Consider the following 11,219-nt stretch of genomic DNA (forward strand, 5'->3'; position numbering starts at 1 on the left):
CAAAATCTCCCTTATCCTCTTGTCACTTTGGTCACAGCTGTGCCATCGAGCCTGTCACATAGCGCTCAGATATTCATTGGGCCTCACACAATCCAAAAGTGTCCTGTGTCCACAAGTGTCTACTGAAATTCAAAATCTCCCTTATCCTCTAGTCACTTTGGTCACAGCTGTGCCATCGAGCCTGTCACATAGCGCTCAGATATTCATTGGGCCTCACACAATCCAAAAGTGTCCAGTGTCCACAAGTGTGTGCAGAAATTCAAAATCTCCCTTATCCTCTAGTCACTTTGGTCACAGCTGTGCCATCGAGGCTGTCACATAGCGCTCAGATATTCATTGGGCCTCACACAATCCAAAAGTGTCCAGTGTCCACAAGTGTGTGCAGAAATTCAAAATCTCCCTTATCCTCTAGTCAGTTTGGTCACAGCTGTGCCATCGAGCCTGTCACATAGCGCTCAGATATTCATTGGGCCTCACACAATCCAAAAGTGTCCAGTGTCCACAAGTGTGTGCAGAAATTCAAAATCTCCCTTATCTTCTAGTCACTTTGGTCACAGCTGTGCCATCGAGCCTGTCACATAGCGCTCAGATATTCATTGGGCCTCACACAATCCAAAAGTGTCCAGTGTCCACAAGTGTGTGCAGAAATTCAAAATCTCCCTTATCCACTAGTCACTTTGGTCACAGCTGTGCCATCGAGCCTGTCACATAGCGCTCAGATATTCATTGGGCCTCACACAATCCAAAAGTGTCCAGTGTCCACATGTGTCTGCTGAAATTCAAAATCTCCCTTATCCTCTAGTCACTTTTGTCACAGCTGTGCTATCGAGCCTGTCACATAGCGCTCAGATATTCATTGGGCCTCACACAATCCAAAAGTGTCCAGTGTCCACAAGTGTGTGCAGAAATTCAAAATCTCCCTTATCCTCTAGTCACTTTGGTCACAGCTGTGCCATTGAGCCTGTCACATAGCGCTCAGATATTCATTGGGCCTCACACAATCCAAAAGTGTCCAGTGTCCACAAGTGTCTGCTGAAATTCAAAATCTCCCTTATCCTCTAGTCACTTTGGTCACAGCTATGCCATCGAGCCTGTCACATAGCGCTCAGATATTCATTGGGCCTCACACAATCCAAAAGTGTCCAGTGTCCACAAGTGTGTGCAGAAATTCAAAATCTCCCTTATCCTCTTGTCACTTTGGTCACAGCTGTGCCATCGAGCCTGTCACATAGCGCTCAGATATTCATTGGGCCTCACACAATCCAAAAGTGTCCTGTGTCCACAAGTGTCTACTGAAATTCAAAATCTCCCTTATCCTCTAGTCACTTTGGTCACAGCTGTGCCATCGAGCCTGTCACATAGCGCTCAGATATTCATTGGGCCTCACACAATCCAAAAGTGTCCAGTGTCCACAAGTGTGTGCAGAAATTCAAAATCTTCCTTATCCTCTAGTAACTTTGGTCACAGCTGTGCCATCGAGCCTGTCACATAGTGCTCAGATATTCATTGGGCCTCACACAATCCAAAAGTGTCCAGTGTCCACAAGTGTGTGCAGAAATTCAAAAGCTCCCTTATCCTCTAGTCACTTTGGTCACAGCTGTGCCATCGAGCCTGTCACATAGCGCTCAGATATTCATTGGACCTCACACAATCCAAAAGTGTCCAGTGTCCACAAGTGTGTGCAGAAATTCAAAATCTCCCTTATGCTCTAGTCACTTTGGTCACAGCTGTGCCACCGAGCCTGTGACATAGCGCTCAGATATTCATTGGGCCTCACACAATCCAAAAGTGTCCAGTGTCCACAAGTGTCTGCAGAAATTCAAAATCTCCCTTATCCTCTAGTCACTTTGGTCACAGCTGTGCCATCGAGCCTGTCACATAGCGCTCAGATACTCATTGGGCCTCACACAATCCAAAAGTGTCCAGTGTCCACAAGTGTGTGCAGAAATTCAAAATCTCCATTATCCTCTAGTCATTTTGGTCACAGCTGTGCCATCAAACCTGTCACATAGCGCTCAGATATTCATTGGGCCTCACACAATCCAAAAGTGTCCAGTGTCCACAAGTGTCTGCTGAAATTCAAAATCTCCCTTATCCTCTAGTCACTTTGGTCACAGCTGTGCCATCGAGCCTGTCACATAGCGCTCAGATATTCATTGGGCCTCACACAATCCAAAAGTGTCCAGTGTCCACAAGTTTGTGCAGAAATTCAAAATCTCCCTTATCCTCTAGTCACTTTGGTCACAGCTGTGCCATCGAGCCTGTCACATAGCGCTCAGATATTCATTGGACCTCACACAATCCAAAAGTGTCCAGTGTCCACAAGTGTGTGCAGAAATTCAAAATCTCCCTTATCCTCTAGTCACTTTGGTCACAGCTGTGCCATCGAGCCTGTCACATAGCGCTCAGATATTCATTGGGCCTCACACAATCCAAAAGTGTCCAGTGTCCACAAGTGTGTGCAGAAATTCAAAATCTCCCTTATCCTCTAGTCACTTTGGTCACAGCTGTGCCATCGAGCCTGTCACATAGCGCTCAGATATTCATTGGGCCTCACACAATCCAAAAGTGTCCAGTGTCCACAAGTGTCTGCTGAAATTCAAAATCTCCCTTATCCTCTAGTCACTTTGGTCACAGCTATGCCATCGAGCCTGTCACATAGCGCTCAGATATTCATTGGGCCTCACACAATCCAAAAGTGTCCAGTGTCCACAAGTGTGTGCAGAAATTCAAAATCTCCCTTATCCTCTTGTCACTTTGGTCACAGCTGTGCCATCGAGCCTGTCACATAGCGCTCAGATATTCATTGGGCCTCACACAATCCAAAAGTGTCCTGTGTCCACAAGTGTCTACTGAAATTCAAAATCTCCCTTATCCTCTAGTCACTTTGGTCACAGCTGTGCCATCGAGCCTGTCACATAGCGCTCAGATATTCATTGGGCCTCACACAATCCAAAATTGTCCAGTGTCCACAAGTGTCTGCTGAAATTCAAAATCTATCCTCTAGTCACTTTGGTCACAGCTGTGCCATCGAGCCTGTCACATAGCGCTCAGATATTCAGTGGGCCTCACACAATCCAAAAGTGTCCAGTGTCCACAAGTGTGTGCAGAAATTCAAAAGCTCCCTTATCCTCTAGTCACTTTGGTCACAGCTGTGCCATCGAGGCTGTCACATAGCGCTCAGATATTCATTGGGCCTCACACAATCCAAAAGTGTCCAGTGTCCACAAGTGTGTGCAGAAATTCAAAATCTCCATTATCCTCTAGTCAGTTTGGTCACAGCTGTGCCATCGAGCCTGTCACATAGCGCTCAGATATTCATTGGGCCTCACACAATCCAAAAGTGTCCAGTGTCCACAAGTGTGTGCAGAAATTCAAAATCTCCCTTATCCTCTAGTCACTTTGGTCACAGCTGTGCCATCGAGCCTGTCACATAGCGCTCAGATATTCATTGGGCCTCACACAATCCAAAAGTGTCCAGTGTCCACAAGTGTGTGCAGAAATTCAAAATCTCCCTTATCCTCTAGTCACTTTGGTCACAGCTGTGCCATCGAGCCTGTCACATAGCGCTCAGATATTCATTGAGCCTCTCACAATCCAAAAGTGTCCAGTGTCCACAAGTGTCTGCTGAAATTCAAAATCTTCCTTATCCTCTAGTCACTTTTGTCACAGCTGTGCCATCGAGCCTGTCACATAGCGCTCAGATATTCATTGGGCCTCACACAATCCAAAAGTGTCCAGTGTCCACAAGTGTGTGCAGAAATTCAAAATCTCCCTTATCCTCTAGTCACTTTGGTCACAGCTGTGCCATCGAGCCTGTCACATAGCGCTCAGATATTCATTGGGCCTCACACAATCCAAAAGTGTCCAGTGTCCACAAGTGTCTGCTGAAATTCAAAATCTCCCTTATCCTCTAGTCACTTTGGTCACAGCTGTGCCTTCGAGCCTGTCACATAGCGCTCAGATATTCATTGGGCCTCACACAATCCAAAAGTGTCCAGTGTCCACAAGTGTCTGCTGAAATTCAAAATCTCCCTTATCCTCTAGTCACTTTGGTCACAGCTGTGCCATCGAACCTGTCACATAGCGCTCAGATATTCATTGGGCCTCACACAATCCAAAAGTGTCCAGTGTCCACAAGTGTGTGCAGAAATTCAAAATCTCCCTTATCCTCTAGTCACTTTGGTCACAGCTGTGCCATCGAGCCTGTCACATAGCGCTCAGATATTCATTGGGCCTCACACAATCCAAAAGTGTCCAGTGTCCACAAGTGTGTGCAGAAATTCAAAATCTCCCTTATCCTCTAGTCACTTTGGTCACAGCTGTGCCATCGAGCCTGTCACATAGCGCTCAGATATTCATTGGGCCTCACACAATCCAAAAGTGTCCAGTGTCCACAAGTGTCTGCTGAAATTCAAAATCTCACTTATCCTCTAGTCACTTTGGTCACAGCTGTGCCATCGAGCCTGTCACATAACGCTTAGATATTCATTGGGCCTCACACAATCCAAAAGTGTCCAGTCTCCACAAGTGTCTGCTGAAATTCAAAATCTCCCTTATCCTCTAGTCACTTTGGTCACAGCTGTGCCATCGAGCCTGTCACATAGCGCTCAGATATTCATTGGGCCTCACACAATCCAAAAGTGTCCAGTGTCCACAAGTGTGTGCAGAAATTCAAAATCTCCCTTATCCTCTAGTCAGTTTGGTCACAGCTGTGCCATCGAGCCTGTCACATAGCGCTCAGATATTCATTGGGCCTCACACAATCCAAAAGTGTCCAGTGTCCACAAGTGTCTGCTGAAACTCAAAATCTCACTTATCCTCTAGTCACTTTGGTCACAGCTGTGCCATCGAGCCTGTCACATAGCGCTCAGATATTCATTGGGCCTCACACAATCTAAAAGTGTCCAGTGTCCACAAGTGTGTGCAGAAATTCGAAATCTCCCTTATCCTCTAGTCACTTTGGTCACAGCTGTGCCATCGAGCCTGTCACATAGCGCTCAGATATTCATTGGGCCTCACACAATCCAAAAGTGTCCAGTGTCCACAAGTGTCTGCTGAAATTCAAAATCTATCCTCTAGTCACTTTGGTCACAGCTGTGCCATCGAGCCTGTCACATAGCGCTCAGATATTCATTGGGCCTCACACAATCCAAAAGTGTCCAGTGTCCACAAGTGTGTGCAGAAATTCAAAAGCTCCCTTATCCTCTAGTCACTTTGGTCACAGTTGTGCCATCGAGGCTGTCACATAGCGCTCAGATATTCATTGGGCCTCACACAATCCAAAAGTGTCCAGTGTCCACAAGTGTGTGCAGAAATTCAAAATCTCCCTTATCCTCTAGTCAGTTTGGTCACAGCTGTGCCATCGAGCCTGTCACATAGCGCTCAGATATTCATTGGGCCTCACACAATCCAAAAGTGTCCTGTGTCCACAAGTGTGTGCAGAAATTCAAAATCTCCCTTATCCTCTAGTCACTTTGGTCACAGCTGTGCCATCGAGCCTGTCACATAGCGCTCAGATATTCATTGGGCCTCACACAATCCAAAAGTGTCCAGTGTCCACAAGTGTGTGCAGAAATTCAAAATCTCCCTCATCCACTAGTCACTTTGGTCACAGCTGTGCCATCGAGCCTGTCACATAGCGCTCAGATATTCATTGGGCCTCACACAATCCAAAAGTGTCCAGTGTCCACAAGTGTCTGCTGAAATTCAAAATCTCCCTTATCCTCTAGTCACTTTTGTCACAGCTGTGCCATCGAGCCTGTCACATAGCGCTCAGATATTCATTGGGCCTCACACAATCCAAAAGTGTCCAGTGTCCACAAGTGTGTGCAGAAATTCAAAATCTCCCTTATCCTCTAGTCACTTTGGTCACAGCTGTGCCATCGAGCCTGTCACATAGCGCTCAGATATTCATTGGGCCTCACACAATCCAAAAGTGTCCAGTGTCCACAAGTGTCTGCTGAAATTCAAAATCTCCCTTATCCTCTAGTCACTTTGGTCACAGCTATGCCATCGAGCCTGTCACATAGCGCTCAGATATTCATTGGGCCTCACACAATCCAAAAGTGTCCAGTGTCCACAAGTGTGTGCAGAAATTCAAAATCTCCCTTATCCTCTTGTCACTTTGGTCACAGCTGTGCCATCGAGCCTGTCACATAGCGCTCAGATATTCATTGGGCCTCACACAATCCAAAAGTGTCCTGTGTCCACAAGTGTCTACTGAAATTCAAAATCTCCCTTATCCTCTAGTCACTTTGGTCACAGCTGTGCCATCGAGCCTGTCACATAGCGCTCAGATATTCATTGGGCCTCACACAATCCAAAAGTGTCCAGTGTCCACAAGTGTGTGCAGAAATTCAAAATCTCCCTTATCCTCTAGTCACTTTGGTCACAGCTGTGCCATCGAGGCTGTCACATAGCGCTCAGATATTCATTGGGCCTCACACAATCCAAAAGTGTCCAGTGTCCACAAGTGTGTGCAGAAATTCAAAATCTCCCTTATCCTCTAGTCAGTTTGGTCACAGCTGTGCCATCGAGCCTGTCACATAGCGCTCAGATATTCATTGGGCCTCACACAATCCAAAAGTGTCCAGTGTCCACAAGTGTGTGCAGAAATTCAAAATCTCCCTTATCTTCTAGTCACTTTGGTCACAGCTGTGCCATCGAGCCTGTCACATAGCGCTCAGATATTCATTGGGCCTCACACAATCCAAAAGTGTCCAGTGTCCACAAGTGTGTGCAGAAATTCAAAATCTCCCTTATCCACTAGTCACTTTGGTCACAGCTGTGCCATCGAGCCTGTCACATAGCGCTCAGATATTCATTGGGCCTCACACAATCCAAAAGTGTCCAGTGTCCACAAGTGTCTGCTGAAATTCAAAATCTCCCTTATCCTCTAGTCACTTTTGTCACAGCTGTGCTATCGAGCCTGTCACATAGCGCTCAGATATTCATTGGGCCTCACACAATCCAAAAGTGTCCAGTGTCCACAAGTGTGTGCAGAAATTCAAAATCTCCCTTATCCTCTAGTCACTTTGGTCACAGCTGTGCCATCGAGCCTGTCACATAGCGCTCAGATATTCATTGGGCCTCACACAATCCAAAAGTGTCCAGTGTCCACAAGTGTCTGCTGAAATTCAAAATCTCCCTTATCCTCTAGTCACTTTGGTCACAGCTATGCCATCGAGCCTGTCACATAGCGCTCAGATATTCATTGGGCCTCACACAATCCAAAAGTGTCCAGTGTCCACAAGTGTGTGCAGAAATTCAAAATCTCCCTTATCCTCTTGTCACTTTGGTCACAGCTGTGCCATCGAGCCTGTCACATAGCGCTCAGATATTCATTGGGCCTCACACAATCCAAAAGTGTCCAGTGTCCACAAGTTTGTGCAGAAATTCAAAATCTCCCTTATCCTCTAGTCACTTTGGTCACAGCTGTGCCATCGAGCCTGTCACATAGCGCTCATTTATTCATTGGACCTCACACAATCCAAAAGTGTCCAGTGTCAACAAGTGTGTGCAGAAATTCAAAATCTCCCTTATCCTCTAGTCACTTTGGTCACAGCTGTGCCATCGAGCCTGTCACATAGCGCTCAGATATTCATTGGGCCTCACACAATCCAAAAGTGTCCAGTGTCCACAAGTGTGTGCAGAAATTCAAAATCTTCCTTATCCTCTAGTAACTTTGGTCACAGCTGTGCCATCGAGCCTGTCACATAGTGCTCAGATATTCATTGGGCCTCACACAATCCAAAAGTGTCCAGTGTCCACAAGTGTGTGCAGAAATTCAAAATCTCCCTTATCCTCTAGTCACTTTGGTCACAGCTGTGCCATCGAGCCTGTCACATAGCGCTCAGATATTCATTGGACCTCACACAATCCAAAAGTGTCCAGTGTCCACAAGTGTGTGCAGAAATTCAAAATCTCCCTTATGCTCTAGTCACTTTGGTCACAGCTGTGCCATCGAGCCTGTGACATAGCGCTCAGATATTCATTGGGCCTCACACAATCCAAAAGTGTCCAGTGTCCACAAGTGTCTGCAGAAATTCAAAATCTCCCTTATCCTCTAGTCACTTTGGTCACAGCTGTGCCATCGAGCCTGTCACATAGCGCTCAGATACTCATTGGGCCTCACACAATCCAAAAGTGTCCAGTGTCCACAAGTGTGTGCAGAAATTCAAAATCTCCCTTATCCTCTAGTCATTTTGGTCACAGCTGTGCCATCAAACCTGTCACATAGCGCTCAGATATTCATTGGGCCTCACACAATCCAAAAGTGTCCAGTGTCCACAAGTGTCTGCTGAAATTCAAAATCTCCCTTATCCTCTAGTCACTTTGGTCACAGCTGTGCCATCGAGCCTGTCACATAGCGCTCAGATATTCATTGGGCCTCACACAATCCAAAAGTGTCCAGTGTCCACAAGTTTGTGCAGAAATTCAAAATCTCCCTTATCCTCTAGTCACTTTGGTCACAGCTGTGCCATCGAGCCTGTCACATAGCGCTCAGATATTCATTGGACCTCACACAATCCAAAAGTGTCCAGTGTCCACAAGTGTGTGCAGAAATTCAAAATCTCCCTTATCCTCTAGTCACTTTGGTCACAGCTGTGCCATCGAGCCTGTCACATAGCGCTCAGATATTCATTGGGCCTCACACAATCCAAAAGTGTCCAGTGTCCACAAGTGTGTGCAGAAATTCAAAATCTCCCTTATGCTCTAGTCACTTTGGTCACAGCTGTGCCATCGAGCCTGTGACATAGCGCTCAGATATTCATTGGGCCTCACACAATCCAAAAGTGTCCAGTGTCCACAAGTGTCTGCAGAAATTCAAAATCTCCCTTATCCTCTAGTCACTTTGGTCACAGCTGTGCCATCGAGCCTGTCACATAGCGCTCAGATACTCATTGGGCCTCACACAATCCAAAAGTGTCCAGTGTCCACAAGTGTGTGCAGAAATTCAAAATCTCCCTTATCCTCTAGTCATTTTGGTCACAGCTGTGCCATCAAACCTGTCACATAGCGCTCAGATATTCATTGGGCCTCACACAATCCAAAAGTGTCCAGTGTCCACAAGTGTCTGCTGAAATTCAAAATCTCCCTTATCCTCTAGTCACTTTGGTCACAGCTGTGCCATCGAGCCTGTCACATAGCGCTCAGATATTCATTGGGCCTCACACAATCCAAAAGTGTCCAGTGTCCACAAGTGTGTGCAGAAATTCAAAATCTCCCTTATGCTCTAGTCACTTTGGTCACAGCTGTGCCATCGAGCCTGTGACATAGCGCTCAGATATTCATTGGGCCTCACACAATCCAAAAGTGTCCAGTGTCCACAAGTGTCTGCAGAAATTCAAAATCTCCCTTATCCTCTAGTCACTTTGGTCACAGCTGTGCCATCGAGCCTGTCACATAGCGCTCAGATACTCATTGGGCCTCACACAATCCAAAAGTGTCCAGTGTCCACAAGTGTGTGCAGAAATTCAAAATCTCCCTTATCCTCTAGTCATTTTGGTCACAGCTGTGCCATCAAACCTGTCACATAGCGCTCAGATATTCATTGGGCCTCACACAATCCAAAAGTGTCCAGTGTCCACAAGTGTCTGCTGAAATTCAAAATCTCCCTTATCCTCTAGTCACTTTGGTCACAGCTGTGCCATCGAGCCTGTCACATAGCGCTCAGATATTCATTGGGCCTCACACAATCCAAAAGTGTCCAGTGTCCACAAGTGTCTGCAGAAATTCAAAATCTCCCTTATCCTCTAGTCACTTTGGTCACAGCTGTGCCATCGAGCCTGTCACATAGCGCTCAGATACTCATTGGGCCTCACACAATCCAAAAGTGTCCAGTGTCCACAAGTGTGTGCAGAAATTCAAAATCTCCCTTATCCTCTAGTCATTTTGGTCACAGCTGTGCCATCAAACCTGTCACATAGCGCTCAGATATTCATTGGGCCTCACACAATCCAAAAGTGTCCAGTGTCCACAAGTGTCTGCTGAAATTCAAAATCTCCCTTATCCTCTAGTCACTTTGGTCACAGCTGTGCCATCGAGCCTGTCACATAGCGCTCAGATATTCATTGGGCCTCACACAATCCAAAAGTGTCCAGTGTCCACAAGTTTGTGCAGAAATTCAAAATCTCCCTTATCCTCTAGTCACTTTGGTCACAGCTGTGCCATCGAGCCTGTCACATAGCGCTCAGATATTCAATGGACCTCACACAATCCAAAAGTGTCCAGTGTCCACAAGTGTGTGCAGAAATTCAAAATCTCCCTTATCCTCTAGTCACTTTGGTCACAGCTGTGCCATCGAGCCTGTCACATAGCGCTCAGATATTCATTGGGCCTCACACAATCCAAAAGTGACCAGTGTCCACAAGTGTGTGCAGAAATTCAAAATCTCCCTTATGCTCTAGTCACTTTGGTCACAGCTGTGCCATCGAGCCTGTGACATAGCGCTCAGATATTCATTGGGCCTCACACAATCCAAAAGTGTCCAGTGTCCACAAGTGTCTGCAGAAATTCAAAATCTCCCTAATCCTCTAGTCACTTTGGTCACAGCTGTGCCATCGAGCCTGTCACATAGCGCTCAGATACTCATTGGGCCTCACACAATCCAAAAGTGTCCAGTGTCCACAAGTGTGTGCAGAAATTCAAAATCTCCCTTATCCTCTAGTCATTTTGGTCACAGCTGTGCCATCAAACCTGTCACATAGCGCTCAGATATTCATTGGGCCTCACACAATCCAAAAGTGTCCAGTGTCCACAAGTGTCTGCTGAAATTCAAAATCTCCCTTATCCTCTAGTCACTTTGGTCACAGCTGTGCCATCGAGCCTGTCACATAGCGCTCAGATATTCATTGGGCCTCACACAATCCAAAAGTGTCCAGTGTCCACAAGTTTGTGCAGAAATTCAAAATCTCCCTTATCCTCTAGTCACTTTGGTCACAGCTGTGCCATCGAGCCTGTCACATAGCGCTCAGATATTCATTGGACCTCACACAATCCAAAAGTGTCCAGTGTCCACAAGTGTGTGCAGAAATTCAAAATCTCCCTTATCCTCTAGTCACTTTGGTCACAGCTGTGCCATCGAGCCTGTCACATAGCGCTCAGATATTCATTGGGCCTCACACAATCCAAAAGTGTCCAGTGTCCACAAGTGTGTGCAGAAATTCGAAATCTCCCTTATCCTCTAGTCACTTTGGTCACAGCTGTGCCATCGA

This window comes from Dendrobates tinctorius, unplaced genomic scaffold (assembly GCF_039654945.1).
Source record: "Dendrobates tinctorius isolate UK_male_01 unplaced genomic scaffold, ASM3965494v1 ptg000064l, whole genome shotgun sequence".
Taxonomy (NCBI): Eukaryota; Metazoa; Chordata; class Amphibia; order Anura; family Dendrobatidae; genus Dendrobates; species Dendrobates tinctorius.